This window comes from Neopsephotus bourkii, unplaced genomic scaffold, assembly GCF_033783945.1.
Source record: "Neopsephotus bourkii isolate Nb327-2 ecotype Australia unplaced genomic scaffold, CSIRO-AGI_Nbou_v1 NB_234, whole genome shotgun sequence".
In the NCBI taxonomy this organism is placed as follows: domain Eukaryota; kingdom Metazoa; phylum Chordata; class Aves; order Psittaciformes; family Psittacidae; genus Neopsephotus; species Neopsephotus bourkii.
Window position 1 is genome coordinate 4,118,642 of NW_026900744.1, and position 15,395 is coordinate 4,134,036.

Genomic DNA, 15,395 nt, shown 5'->3' on the forward strand with positions numbered 1-15,395 from the left:
CTGGACTTCTCCCCAAAATATCTGCTGTTGACACTTTCCTGAGGGGCATAAATGATCATTTCCTATGAACTGAATAAACAAATTAGAGGAAAACATTTTTAAACCCAGTAGTCATTTTAGCAGAGCTTCTTTCTGGTGGCTCTATTGTACACACCTGTGACTCGCTGCTCAATGGAAATCAGTATCTGCAAACACTCCAGAGTCTAAACATTAGGATTTATTGCAAAATCAAGCAGTGTTTTCCATGTCTAATAGCATGAGCACAGTCAACCTGCTGTATGATTCTGCATAGGGGTAGGAATAGTCTTCCACATTGAACTCATACGAATAGTCTTCCACACTGAACTCATACAAGACCCTTTTCTAAAATGGGCTGTAGGTGAAAAGGGTCCTGAAGCTTCTGAAGTGTCATCCAGGGCCTCTCAACTTCCCTTCCAGTCTTGGCCTTGATATAGGATTGAGCCAGACTCAAAAGGCTTTGAATCTCTGAAAAGCCATATCTACTCATCATTGTTTGTGCCCTGTAGAAACACCTTGTCCCAAGAAACCGCTAAGATGAAACGTAGCAGAAATGTCAAAAGCATAAAGCATCATTTATGTGGCACTGGAGAAGGAGCAGGAGTGAAGGAGGGAGACACAGCAAAAGAATTTTACAATGCCAAAGTGTGATGGGCTCTTTGTAAACAAAGGTGAAGGTCTGGGTCTTCCAAGATCCTCCAGTCTCAGACTGATGGATTAGACCCACAAGCTCTGTTTTGTAGAGTTTCAAACTAAGCAAGCAAACTAAAACACTGTGCTATATCCATCCTCTCTTTCACTATAGCATGAAACAAGCAATTAAAAAAACAAACTACTCAGTCATGTTTGATCAGAAAGCACTTAAGCAACACAGAGGGAATCCACAGTTTTTAATATTACATTAATATACTAATATCTTAATCCTTTACCAGTGACAGACTACACATTTAAATCCCTAATGGGACCTGGTTTCCAAATTACATTATTTAATGTTTATTCAGTGAATAATCCAAATAGTATTTAACACCACTGAAGAAAAAACACACACACCCCCTGGGCGGATTGTCTGCTTTTCCTTTGCTTCGTAATTACCCAACCAAGGGCCCTATTAAATAACTCCCATTTTTTATGATCTTAAAGTGAAATGAACCCTCTATTTGAGTATTGCACAGAAGAAACACTTCAGGCACACGTGCACACTGTAAAATCCAGTGCCATGTCAAAAACCTTCCACTGATCAAGATTGTTTTGATCCATTTAGGGACTTTCTAGCCAGAAGTATTTAATATCAAAGGGCCTGATCCAGGCCCTATCGTGGAGAAAGAACAAAAGCAAACACCAAGGGAGCATCAAAGAAATAGAAATGGCTTGTCAATGAAATCTCTGTGTGTGGATAGGGGAAGCTAATTGCCTGAAACTTTATAATATAATTAGGGCACTTTCAACAGAATTTGTGCCACTCAGCCATGGACATGGCTGGCAGGGCTATAATCACCCAAGTTCCCTCATTACCCAGCAGAAAAGCTCTTCCACTTCTCTGTGGTGGGAGTTCAGGCAGCCATGAGGCTAAGGGAGATCTCTCATGCTGGGTGGTGCAAAAGCGAGCAACTCTGTGCCACAACAGCATGTTAAGGCACTTCCCTGCCTAATCCCCATGGTGCTCACTTCCAAGCCTTGCCCAGCAGCATCTCACTCCTGTGGACGCACAGGGATGGAATAGTCCATTCAGTCCTTTGGGCAAGTCAGTCCCATGGTCAGCAGAAGTCATTTATTTCCCTGGGGAAAGGTGATTGTTTCCTCTAACATACAGAACATAACCCCTTCATGGCCAGTGATGAGCCACTTTGCATTTCTAAGAGGCAAAGTGTCTTCTTACCCCCGAACACCCCTCAAGTAGCAGAAATCACCACAGATGCCTGGCAACAGCGGATGCTCCCATCACAGTCCCCACATTTTCATGCTTCTCTTTAAAACCCATGTTAAACAAAGGCCAGCCTTTTTAATTCTTTCATCGAACATCTCTAATTGAAACCTTCAGTCTTTGATATAGAAGTTAATTCAAATAGATCCTGGGGTTGTGAGTTAAAAAGTGTGTGTGGAAATGAATTGGGGGACATGAAGGAAAGATGGTTTTGCCCCTTTTTGGAGCCAAGAATGATTTGGGGATTCGTTTGGAACAGTAACAAACCCAGGGCTTTTTGAAGAGATGTCCTTGGCTAGGGTCTGCTTTATATTTCCTACAAATAGCCAATGGTGCTTGATTCCGGTATTTAACTGTGTCAATCTCTATAGTTAAAAAAAAATACCCAGACCAATGTTAGAGACATGTTTTGATGTGGTTTTGGTCAAAGCTCCTAGTAAACTGTCAACATTTCCATTAAAAAGCCCTGCTTGGAGAACTGGATGTATCAACAGCTTCAAGAACATGTGGAGTGCAGTGGAAAGCAGACATGTAACTGCCAGTTTGGATGTAAATGAAAGGATACAGGGATGCATAGACAGCCAGCCAGACACCTCCTGATAAACCATCAGCCTCTTCAGTGTGAAGGTCTCTATTATCTCCTGCAGTCCTAGATCATGACTACCTTCTAGAAGAGAAGCTGTTAGACACAGTGTGGCCCAGTGCAGACACTGTCTTACCCTGCTAGTCCACATCCAGAATGGGAATGAGGGGTGAGTGAAAGACTGCCCACCCCTCACACTAGTGCAATTTAAATGCTGGTTTAAAGACTGCATCATAAGTGCATAGCACTAGAGAGTGCAAAGCACTTGCTCTGGGCATGAGACATTTAACTTCCCTACCTTAATAATACCAGGAGATTTTGTTCCCAGAATTATTGTTCACGTTTTTATGACATGATTGGTTGAAAGAATTATAGTTCTTTTCTGTAGATCAAGGCAAGCATTCCCAAAACTTATACTTCTGAGAGGGTTTGGGTGGTATTTTTTGTACTGTTGACCATAGGGTATATTACCAGAAGCAGAGAAAAGAAGAAATAGCACCTGATTCCTTTCCCTGTAGAACAGGGAACCTCAGTAATTAATGAGATATATGAGGTGGCTCTTATACAGGCCTCCCTCTAACAAAGCCCCTCATAATTACTGGTGGATTTCATCCTACCTTTATATGAGGCAGTGAATATTTATCCTTATTACACTGAGGGAGAACTCCAGCAGTGATGAAGTAACTCCTAGGTGGGGCTGGGAACCTGACCTGTGCCTCCGGCTTCCCACTCTGCTTCAAGCAGCATGGTGTTTCAGTGAGTGATGCTGGGAGCCAGCATAGGGTCGTGTGGACATTGCAAAAGAAAAAGAGAAGCCAAAATGCACTGCACAGTCTGAAATCTGAATTTACCGGCAGGGTCAGGGAGCTATTTTACTTGCTACCACTGTGAACTCCAGGAATGGAATCAATTAGTATTAGTTTAAAACATCATCTGTTTCAGTTTAACAGAAAGCTTCTGTTCAATGAAATACAGGGTTGGTAAATGAAAAATAAAAGTTGATCTTAGTTGATTTTAGTAACTCCTAAGGTACTATTTTAGGTGTGGCAAAGAGGTATATCATACATCTGCCACAAACGTGTGCGACAATACATTGTTCTTGCTTTTCTTCATGTTTTCATAAGGGAATATCCCTGCTAGTCATGCATCAGTGCACATCACAAATCTCTGCTTTACAAGACGCTTCACCAGCGACTTTGCAGATGTGCGACAGCATTTTCTTCAATGATACTTTTAGGTGATAAACAGCTACTTTAAATGGATGTTTGCCCAGGTAATTAAAACTGTCTATAACATCATGATGGAAGAATTCCTTTCCAGGCATAATTTCTATCTCTAGAGAGATAATTCCCTATATGTGGTTTTTCTTTTACCATAGATTTTGACAGGCTATGGTAGGAGGACCCATTAGAGAGCTACAAAATACGAGTTGTCTCAAGGCAATGAACTCACTCCAAGAAATACTGCATTTATATTTTGTTTCACAAAAGGTTTTTTAAAGTACTGTCAACCTTTCCAATTCAAAACAGTCCTAACACATTTCAGTTCCTCAGGGGCACCACCAGCTTGATCCTGACCTAAGTGTCTTACGAGGCTAACAGCACATATTACTTTATAGGTAAAACAGGAGCAATATTATTGAAAACTGAGCTTATGGTGATTTTACCTGTAGAAAAGTAAATTTGTCAGCTGCAGTTGCACCTTTTGTTTTATACCCAGAATTATGAGCCCGGAGCTAAAGAACACTACAGAGACAATTCAGTTTCATGTTACTGTTCCAAAAATTGCTACTATAAACTGCTTGAATTTCTCATCCCAGTTTTTTTGTTCACTGAATCCCCCTTCCCTCTTTCAATAAGTTCTTTTATTTTCTCTCTTTATATTTTTGATAAAATAAAAAATACCTTTTGGAGAAATTAAAAAAAACCACACCAAACCCACAAAGAAAAACAACCCCCAAGCCCCCAGCAAAATAAAAACAAAGGAGGGAAGAGGACTGAGAAAGCTTTTTTTTTCTCTCCTGTCTCCTAAGTCATTTTAGAAATATAGAGACTAAATGAAGGAAAAAAACAGGGAGAAACAGCAGAATATTTTTAATACTCCCATCCCTAAAAAAGCAACACTAAGCGAACAATTATCTGTGCAAAGCATCATCATTTTCCAACCAGTTATTCAAGGCTTCATCCGTCCCCCAGGTCCCTCAGCTGTGCCTGCTCCAGCTGGCAGAACAACCTTCTCCTGTCAAGGTCACACCACCATAGACATAACTAGCAATGCTTGCACTGCACAACTCTCTTCAATTTCCTCTATTGGTTAAGAACCGCTAAGAAATCACCATGAAGATAGGGAGAGGAAAGCAGAGATGAGATGATTTATTTAAATGCGGGGGGGTTGGAACTGGATGATCTCAAGGTCCTTTCCAACCCTAACTGTTCTATGATTCTATGATTCTGTTTCAGTAGGGACAACTGAACCCTCATCAGCATGATGAATTGCTGATGGAGATGGAGAGGAAAGGCCAGCCTGGTCTCCTGCAGACACCCAGCACAGCCCACAAGTCAGCAAAAATATCCATGGAAAGGACTAGGGAGGGAGTGTGAGGCGAGATGAAACAGCCGCTGGACTTCCTAATCGGTGGAAAATGGCATCATGGGCCACAGTACACTGCAGTGAGGAAATGCAGAAGTGGAAACTTATAGATATATTTTTACATGGTGATAATGATTTTAGCATCTGCATAATGTGCATGCGCCAGAGCCTGGATCACTCTTCACGTAAATCACTTAAAGTCCTGTTCTGCCTGAAAGTAATAATCTGTTTGCTTTTATTGCTGTGTTATAAACTTTCCATCCCCATCTACTAATCAAATGCAGTGACACAAGGACTGTCAAATCAATTCTGCAAAGGGGGTGGTACAGGAACGAAAGGTTTGGGCTCAGTGAGGCACAGCAGCAGGAACACACTGAAAATGTAAAGTCCTGGGGAAGAGGATGGTCGCTGATCAGGACAGTGGTTCTTGGGGCTTCTGAACTTCTATAAGCCCACAAAACCTACCCTGAAGCACAGCTATCAGCTTCCTGCTAGACATTTCCTAATCCACCACTAGACCTCACTGAAGGAAGACCACTTTGTGCAGACAGCTGAGACCTCCAGTGATGAAGTATTAAGAAGCTATTCCCTTTCCAGATGGTGTAACTGATGCTGATTAACCTAAATTATGTCATGCAGTGAACAGTATCAACCCATGCTGTGTGCACCATCTCAGATTGCAAGAGAACAATGGGGAGCAGAGGAGACAATGGAGGCCACGGGAGCCTGGTACATGGCAGGGTCACAAGGCACAAAGTAGAACAGTAAAATAGATATTTCCAGAGTGCATTTTCCTTTGCTGTGGATCTGCTTTGCTTCTGTGCTGCAGGAGAGAATGACATGTCATCCTCCTGGATTAAACAAGTGACAAGGTAAATGGGAAAGCAGAGATGCGGCCTCACTTCTGTTACTGTTATTACCTTTTGCTGTTCTTTTTAATAAAATTCTTAATAGATGTAGATCAAATGTACCTTGGATCTGACCAACACCACATAAGGCCGAGTCTGGATTTACAGAAGTGGGAATGTGTATTCTCATTGGCTCACCCAATTTCCCATTCCCTGAAACAACCTGACACATACTTTCATAACAAGAATGGCTGAGAAAATCATTATTCTTTTATTACAAGGGGAATGTTTTTTGCAATTCTCAATAATTCCCAGAGAACAATAAATTCATTTTAAGTTCTTTCACACCCACCTACCTGAATAGATAAGCTGGGGAGAGAAAGAGCAAACAGAGATCTGTTTGAGACTAAAGACCCTCTCTAGGGGTAAGGACATATGTATTTATGTATGTTTAGGTCTGCTGTTTATTTTAGGATTATCTTCTGCAAGAACAAAAATCTAGGAGATGGAAGGGCAGAAGATAAACAACAAAAGAAGATAAATTATCTGCTTGGACCTGGATCTAAATGACTGACATGGCTCATCTCTGCATGAAATTACTGTTATTGAATTATTGTTTGTATATCTAGTACATTTCATTGGAAAGCTTTCAAGTATTTGATTTCAACTCTAGTCCTGTGGGAACCAGTTGGTCCATTAGGTACTGAATACATAATGGAGAATACCAATTACATTGTTGACTGACACAACCAGAGTGACAACAGCACTTGGTTTATTCCAGAACGAAAAAAGAAATCTTATTGCTTATGATTTCAAAGGTATTATTATTAAATTTCTCTCCTAAAATATGCCTGATAAGTGAGGAACCTGTGATAGAACAACATAAAACTGGGGCATTCACAGATCACAAACCTGGCCACTGGGGAAGAAATCCCCTCTTTTGATTTATACACAGGATATCAGCATAAAATTTAGCTTCCAACAAACCTAAAATATGAAAGCTGATTTCAGATATAATAGCCTTGTTCCTCATGTCTTGTACCATGTCCACACACAACCATTACAGCACTGCATTCCCATGAAAAACCATAACTTTGACCGAGGCCAAATTAACCCATTTGTCAGCATCTGCTGACCTGTGCACCTGCATTGGAGTTTGTAACAAAATCCTAAACTAGCATCACTGGGCTTCAAAATGGCTCACAGAGTACATTCTACACTTGTTGAGACTTCCCAGGGGATGCGAGTCATTGGAGAGATGGATGGATACTTCTACAAAAGTACATATATCAGTTTAACCTAGAAATTTCAGGAGATCGGGTTCCCCAAGAGATTCCCTTGGTTGTTAAAATATGTTTTATCATTTTTTCCTGTTAAAGCCCGTATTTGATTTTTCATGGAAAAGTCACTGTAGTGCAATTGGTTCTTGGAGAACAAAACACCACAGACACTATGAAAAAGAAGGAGAGAAACCAAAACCAAATAACTGAATAAGACTGTTTTAAATAACTCCCAAATTGTCGTAAGATTGCAGGATTCATGTAAGAGGCTGAAGGAAGGGGGAGCTAATTTTCTCCAGAAAAAAAATATGTAGTCCTTTCTATATATTTTGCCATTCTGAATTTTTCATTTGCATGTGTTACTGAGCATACACATATAAATATTCATATTTAAACTACCCTTCTTGAACAAGCATGAGTGAGAGGGACATTATGGAAATGAAGCTGGATCAATACCAGAGTCTAAATGGGATGCAGACCTATCAAGACGTCAGTGTGCAGGCTTTCACTTCTTTCTTCCTGGATCCTGACTGCTGTAGTTGAGACCTGTGATCTTTCTGAGATGGACAGACAATACGAAGGCTAAAGAAATTTAAGGAATTCCCTTCGTCTAACATATCAAAATGTTTGAAAGTTACTAAGCAGCAGAAATGTCAGGTGTTAAAATATTTTCTTAAAGAAAAAAGAGAAAGGCAAAAGAACCACCAAAGGCTGGGTACGAGATCCAAGATAACTCAGAGAGGATTCATACACATATTTGACACATCAGGCTATTTTCCATCAGGCTAAAATAGCCGAATAAGTTTTATATTCTCCCTTTTTTCTGTAAGTCTTCTTATTAAAAATATGCATCAAAATTGCAACAAAAAATTGAGCTGCATATTTTCATTCACCTGAAACTTAAGACCCAGGGCAACTTATTTAGTACCACATATTTGTCAGAATTGTTGACCTTTTGACCAAAACCACCTTTGTAAGATAGCATACAGCAAGAACATAAAAGGAGCCAGATTAGAAGCCAGATCAGTAGATTCTCTTCAAAGCATTTGCAGAAGGTAACTCATATAAGCAAGCCCCTATCCAGTAAGATGGAATTGAATACCAATTTTCTGCACTTCTGTTACAGGCTTTTGCAGGATCCAACATTAAAAATAGTTAAAAATGAAGAAAATGGATCTGTTTTTAAAAAGAAAATCCATACCAAAAAAATCCCTTAGAAATTTTCACTGCATTATTCGATATATTACAAAAATAATTTTGTGTTTCCTAATTCCATTATTCTTCCATATTAATAAAGGTGCCACTACTTTTATTGGGTGGTAACAAGGGAGAGCTTTCTATGCAGAGTAAAAGAAAAAAGCAGAAGACTAGATCCCAAGTTGCCTTCTGAGCCCATCATTGACATTTCTAGGACAAAATATCTCATTTAAAAACCTCAAGAAACATATTTTGCAAATAATACAGTAAGCTTTCATAGAGCACTGATGCACGCGGGAGATCTGGCAGGAGCAGTAGGGAGCAGAGCTGAGGCAGAGATTTTTCAGACTATAACGTAACTAGGAAAATTCACATCCCAAAAAAGTGTCAGAGGAGAACAGAAAGCACTGTCTTCCTTTGAAAAGCCACGTCTTGGAAGAAATAGAGAATCCTGAGGGACGTAACAGAGAGAGAAAAAGATGCTACCAAAGAAGGTTCAACATTTAGCAATTTCCAGAAAATCTTAATCCATGGATATAGGAACTGGAGAGAGTGGAACTGGAGAGTATTTGCCTGCTACCAAACCTAGCTGGAATTTTATTTTGGAGAAGCAAACCCAATAAAAGTTGTGAGAAAATTAAAAACTTTAATTTCAGCATCTTTTAATAAAATGCTTTGATTTTTCTTGAGGGAGAAACTCTATTTCTCCTTTTTAATATATCTTTTAATATTGTCCTTAGGTAATGCACCAAATAATCTAAAAACAATTAAAATCAAACAACACATTTTAATTTTCTTAAAAAAGGGTATAAAAAATAAGCTAGAAAGTGACAACTAGATCAAGAGGAATTTAGGAACTTCCTTTAAGGAGAAATTTGAAAGTTGAGGACTTCTTTTTCAGAAGCAGAACAGAGCCAGATTGAGTTTCAATTTTTTGCTGGGCAGAAGATTTGTCCTCTACAAAAACACCAAGAGTCACAGACAATTAATGTTCTGATAAAGCTGTCCTACTAAAAACCCAATCCCTTCATTAAATCTGAATCACTAACAGGCCACCCAAAAAAAAGCAAAAGAAAACTGGACTTGACCTTCCAAGGATATTTCCTTTATTCCTGGTGGTCTCTGCCATTCTTAAGAGTAACATTTTTGCTAAGCAAACAAACTGGCATGGAAAGAAAAGCTTTTCTCATCCATAGATCAATTAGATTAGATCATATCAGATCCCTGTCAGTCTGCTGAAATCTATGGGGTGCTTTTGCTCTCAGCCAGCCAAGACTGTAGCTAATGAATTTTGCTACCAAAAAGATGAAAAAATAAAGATCAGTAGAAGCTTCCTTCTCTTTTGCTGTCTGCCTAAATATATTCAATCACATGGTGGAGAACAGAAACACATACTGAGATATAATTGTTTAAAATAAGCTTTTCTACCATGCAACATTTTCCTTAGAGATGCGGGACCTTCTGTATAAAGTGTAGTTTCTATTTATTTTATTTATAACAAAATAGTGACAAAAAAAAAAATCCTGCCATTAGGAATGTCTTTAATTTTATGTTACTTTTTCCATCTGTATTCTCCCTATAGAAGTAAACCTCAACTCCGAGATGGGTTTTAAGATTTACATGTTTATTTCATTTTGTTTAATATCCTAATCGGTTCACAGTAAATTTGACCACACACACATACACAGGGATCCCAGCTGGTTGAATGCTGCAAGCCAAGCCAAAGGCATACTCAAAAACTCAGCCCTGCTGCTGAAAACTTTGCAACATTATAAAGAAGACCCTTAAAATTATAGCTTGGCATCACACATTGGCAACCGTGTTGATAACGTTGCTTACAGGAAAACAAGCTAAAACCAGTTCCTTACTCTTTGGTGCCTAAAGGGTTATAGGCGAAGGAAAATCTTGCATTTAAATACTGTTTATATATGGATTTACTCCTGATTTTGTTCACTGTTGTGGTTTTTATAAGCATACCCTGACAATGCTGTACTTTCCTTGTAGGTAGGAGAATGACACGAGTTAATAGCTGAATGAACTCTTTAAGTGTCTTAACCCTATTTCTTTCTCTCTCCTTTTTCTTTTTCTTCTTTTTTTGGCAGTTAATTCCTGATCTTTTGCTGCTCCCTGCATTGTAAAGCCCAAAACAAACAAACCTAAGGGCTTGTTTGCAGCTTTCGGAGCTGCTTTACATTTCACACACGAGGGGAAAGCTGAGATTGTGATCTTCCAGAGGCATAAAAACCCTCAGTTTCGAAGGCATTTGGTCTGTCCTGATCTCTGTCATACCGCTCATCAAAAACCAGACTAGAACAAAAAGCCTTCCGTGGAAACACGTGGGCATGCTGCAGGAAGAGCAGCTCAAGTTCTTTGCCCCTTTTCCTGGGGTTTTGCATAGAAAAGGTGGTGTGCTGCAAGTATGAGTCTCTCCTTCTTGACATACAAAAATCTGGAAAGCGGTGCAGCAATGCACAAGGAGCCTGGGCAAGGGTTGTGAAGATGCCTGCCTGCACTTCCTGAGCCACTGCTTTTATTTTTTGTGACACTGAGAGTACGACAGTAAAACCAATAAAAATTCAGCATACATTTATCAGTTTAGTCTAGCAAAAAGAGACAGAAAGAAACAACAAAGATTTGAAAATAAAATTAAAGAGAAATCATATTCAAAAAGCTCTCTTTCCCAAGGAATACTCTCAGAAACAGAGCCTCAACATGGTGGGATGGACAAAAACACACCATCTGTGTTTCTAAGCAGCCTGGACTTTCCAAAGTATGTGGCTGCTCTTTATGGGAGACCTGGATGAGCATGGGTGAGATCACAGGATGCAAAGGTCAAAAACACCTCAATCAGAGCTGGGTAAATGGCTTGAGGACACAGAGGCATTTTGAGTTGCCTGCAACTCATGTAGCTCTCCTTGCTCTGCCTGTGAAGCTAATCACAAGCCAAGCCACGTTGCCCTCTAAAGCTCGTTATCAAGATTTCACATCTGGCCTCCACATCTTAATTTAATGATGAGATGGCAGCATCCCCTCTCCACTGCACAGCACAAATTATCACGTTGCTTTCTGAGGGCATAAATCTCATTTAGCATTTCTTCCCCTTCAGGGAGTTTCACAGACCAGAGAACAGGAAAAAGATATCCACCCGGATGTGCATAAGGAGTTTCTTATGTGGGTAGCAGTCTGTAAAGCCACCCGTTCCTGATAGATGCTGCAGTTTTGCATGCTTACTACCCTTCCCTAAACTTCCCATGCCAGGCTATAGGCTGACAGAAGACCACGGAGGTTGAAGTGCACCAGCTGGGAATGTGGTCCATTCTGTGTGGAGCCCCTCAAACCACCCGCCTGTCACTTCGACTCACTTCTTTTTTGGGGGGTGTTTTTCTTTGCTATATGGATGTAGAAGGAAAAATTCTACCTGGTTCCTCTTTTCTTAAGACCTCCTGTGGCTGAAGCATTCATCTCTCTTCAGTGTGCATCAGAGGCTGGTGGGGACAGCCCATGGTGGAGACAGAGCTGAGGTTCTAGGCCAGCCCTTAGCAACATCTGGGTACTGCCATCTTAATTCTGTCTTCTCCCCAAATTCACAGAAATACCAGTTTTCTGGCTACACAAGTTAAATCAATAAGAGGGGAAGAAATTCCCAGCGCCGTAATAGGGACAGCGGTGTCCACAACCCCATTCTTTCTCAAAACTTTGTTATTATGGGATGGAGTGTTAAGGATCTGTCAGCATTTCTATTACAAACCTCAGTCTTTAGAGGTTTATAAACGCAGCCATTTAAAATAACACTGCATTAAAAAGTAGGTATGTGAGTTGTCAGCAGTGGTGTTTCTGTTTTCTTTAAGATGGTTTAAAGACGTTTTAGCAGATTATTAGCCTTACAGAGGTCAAAAATAATCAGAGGTGGTTTTTTGGCTACATTTTTGGCTACCTCTGGATAAATAATGGTTCAATTTGAAAAACATTGAGTACATAATATGAACTGTCTTTAAGCAACAACAATAACAAAAAAGGAAAAGCCTCAGCTAATGGCCATGCTATTTACATTTTAGAAACAGCTCCTGCACATGCACAGCGTATGCTCAGCTTTGAAAACATTCCCTATGATGTGTGTAACCAGATACAATAGTTACATGGACAAGGTAGTTGTTTCCATGTCCTAAGCTCACTCCTCACAATCCCACATCACCCTCTGGGGGACAGGGTTGTTCCTAAACAAGACACTTAGGATGAGATACCAGGGACCGCAGAAGGAGGAGCAAAGGTACCTCGAACCCCTGCCTCAGCCCAACCTTCACCAGCTGAGGAGAACAAGCTCTGACCCCATTTCACAGCCTGGGATGCGTTGGTCAATGAGAAGACGCCCTCCTCACCACAGGCACCTCCTGCCAAGGCATGGGTGGGCTAACCTCAAGGAGCGTGAACAGACAACACAGATGATAGACATTTAAACCTTCCACATAGGTGAGAATTTGGACCATCTCATCTTAGGTGGGCAAGTTCATGACCAGAACAATTATGGTTTTGGCTGGCCCCTGCCTTGCACCTTAACCAGCTGAGGGCAAGTTCTGGAAACCTCATAGTCTGTGAAACTGAGGGGGAAAAGACTGGAAAGGGAGGGAGAAACTGCCTCAAAACCTGCCTGTGTGCCATTAAATGCTGTTACCAGCAAAAAGTCAAAATGGTATTTTTTCCTTTCTCTCCATGAAGAAAATTGCAGGCCTGATATTTTGTTACAGCAATAATTGGCCCTGAGATTGGCTTGCAATTATTTTGGTGAGTCTGCCCTTCCAAAGTGAAATGATACAAACAGCAGAGCATCCATGGGCCCAGGTAACAGCCAGCTTAACAGCTTATAATTATTTCCCATCAACTCTTGATCTTCTTTATCTGATTGTTGCTTCAAAGTATTTCAGTAAAGAGGAGATGGCCTCAGCACTCTCCATTTATCTCTATACCTCGGTGTAAGTTTTGGAGCACTTTCCCTGGGTAGAGACTAGAGACTTCCTGTGCTGCCTGCAACACATTTTAACTAACAAAACAATGGCTTAGTGCTAAACTTTACATATTACTCATACAAGACATTTGAGTTGGGTTTTTTATAATTATTAATATCATTGTCAGAATATGTATTTGAAGATTGTCCATACACAGGAATGTAATGAAAATCATGACTGTGGGCTAGTAACTTTAGAGCAATTATGTCAGCATAAACTGTGTAGTGGGATCCTCTTATTCTGGAAAAAACAACCAATTTCAGAGCTGGATAAAAATAAATGTAATTGAGATTACATTATGGACAATGTAAGATGACTGCTTTGTCTACCCACCCCTTTGCAGAACCTGTTGCTCAACATTGACGTAAAGACAACCCCTCAGTCTGCCCACAACAAGTGCTATTGCTTCCTGAAGACCTCCTGGGATTGCCATCACTTCAGCACCCCCATCCTGAGCAGACCCACCCTGGAAAGGACCAGATGATATTTCCTCCTCCATCAGCTCCAGGCACATGTCAGGTGCTGCTCTGATTCCCATTTCTGCTCCCTCTTTCTCTCTCACATCTCTTGTTCCTTCTATGATTCCTTTACTTTCCTTCTAGCCTGTTATATATTTATATATATATATATAAAAGTCTGCTCTTGCCAGCCAAGATTACATTACTACTACTACGTATTTATGTATCTGTGTTTTTGTGAGCCTGCAACCAGAAAGGCAACAAAAAGCAATGCCTTACACATATTGCCCACGCATGGCGGAGCAATCCTGGCACTGATAAGGCAAGGTGCTGACCCTATCCAGCACAGAGGCCTCAGTGTGACTCAGCTCCAGAAGCTGTTTCCCAGCTTTACTCTTCTCTTTCCTTTTCATACTTGCTTTTCTTTGGGACTTGGTTCTGCTTTCTCTAGCCAGAAAGCAGATCAGACTCCAGCAATAACAGTAGCAGAAACAAGCCCCAATCTGTCTTCATTAAAACTTCTTTTCCCAGAAAAGACAGTTTCACCATCTCTAACACTGTCTAACCGTGGTAAGAAAGGGGTTTCCTCATGACAATAGACTGGAATTAAGATAATTCAAAAGCAAGAGCCTTAAAATTTTTTATTTCAGACACTTTCATTTCTTCTATTCTGCTTTGTGGAGTCAGAAATCTTCGTATTCAAAGCCCCAGACATTATTTACAGCACTTCATGGAGACAGACCTATCAGCACTCAGGCTCTCCAGACCCCTTCATCCGACTTTCGTTAGCACTGTACTGCAAAAGCCCACATTTAGCAAACGAGAAACCAAGTCTTAGAGGCACAACAGTACTGCATCGAAATGAGCCTCTTCACAAACCCCACACAAGCTTGCTACCCACTTGCGTAGCCTTCCTCCCTCAGAGGAGCTAAGATTTATTAGCTAAAGGCTGGCTGTGCTATCTCCTTGCTGTCATCCACAGTAACTTCTTCCCAGTGATTTGTTTTTTTGCACTTTATTCCAGTGGAAGAGGATTCGACCAGGTGTTTTCACTTTTTGCTGGTACTCAGGATCACTGTCGACCTTATCCCAGGAGAATGGAACTACAAGGCAGTGATTGCACATGCCAAGAAAAACTATAGGGATGATAAACTCTGCAATGGGGGATGAACAAGGGCTCTCACACCTTCACCCTACCAATTTCTGCTCAGACCTTGGAGAAGCTCTTACCTTCTCCCCGTGCCCCTACACCCAGCCACAGCAGGCACTGGATCAACCCCAGACCACAATCCTCAACCCACCTTCTGTAAGCGGATACATTCTGTATTTAATACCACGGTGAATTAAAAAATGGCAGACCACATCAAGCTTTTATTTCGCGTACAATAAAAGGGTTTCCTCAGTCGTAAAGAAATGGGCAAGGAGAGGGGGAAGAGGCCACCGCACAACAAATTCCTTCCTTACAGTGTAGAGAGCTTGTGGGGGTGGGTTAAGGGGGAAA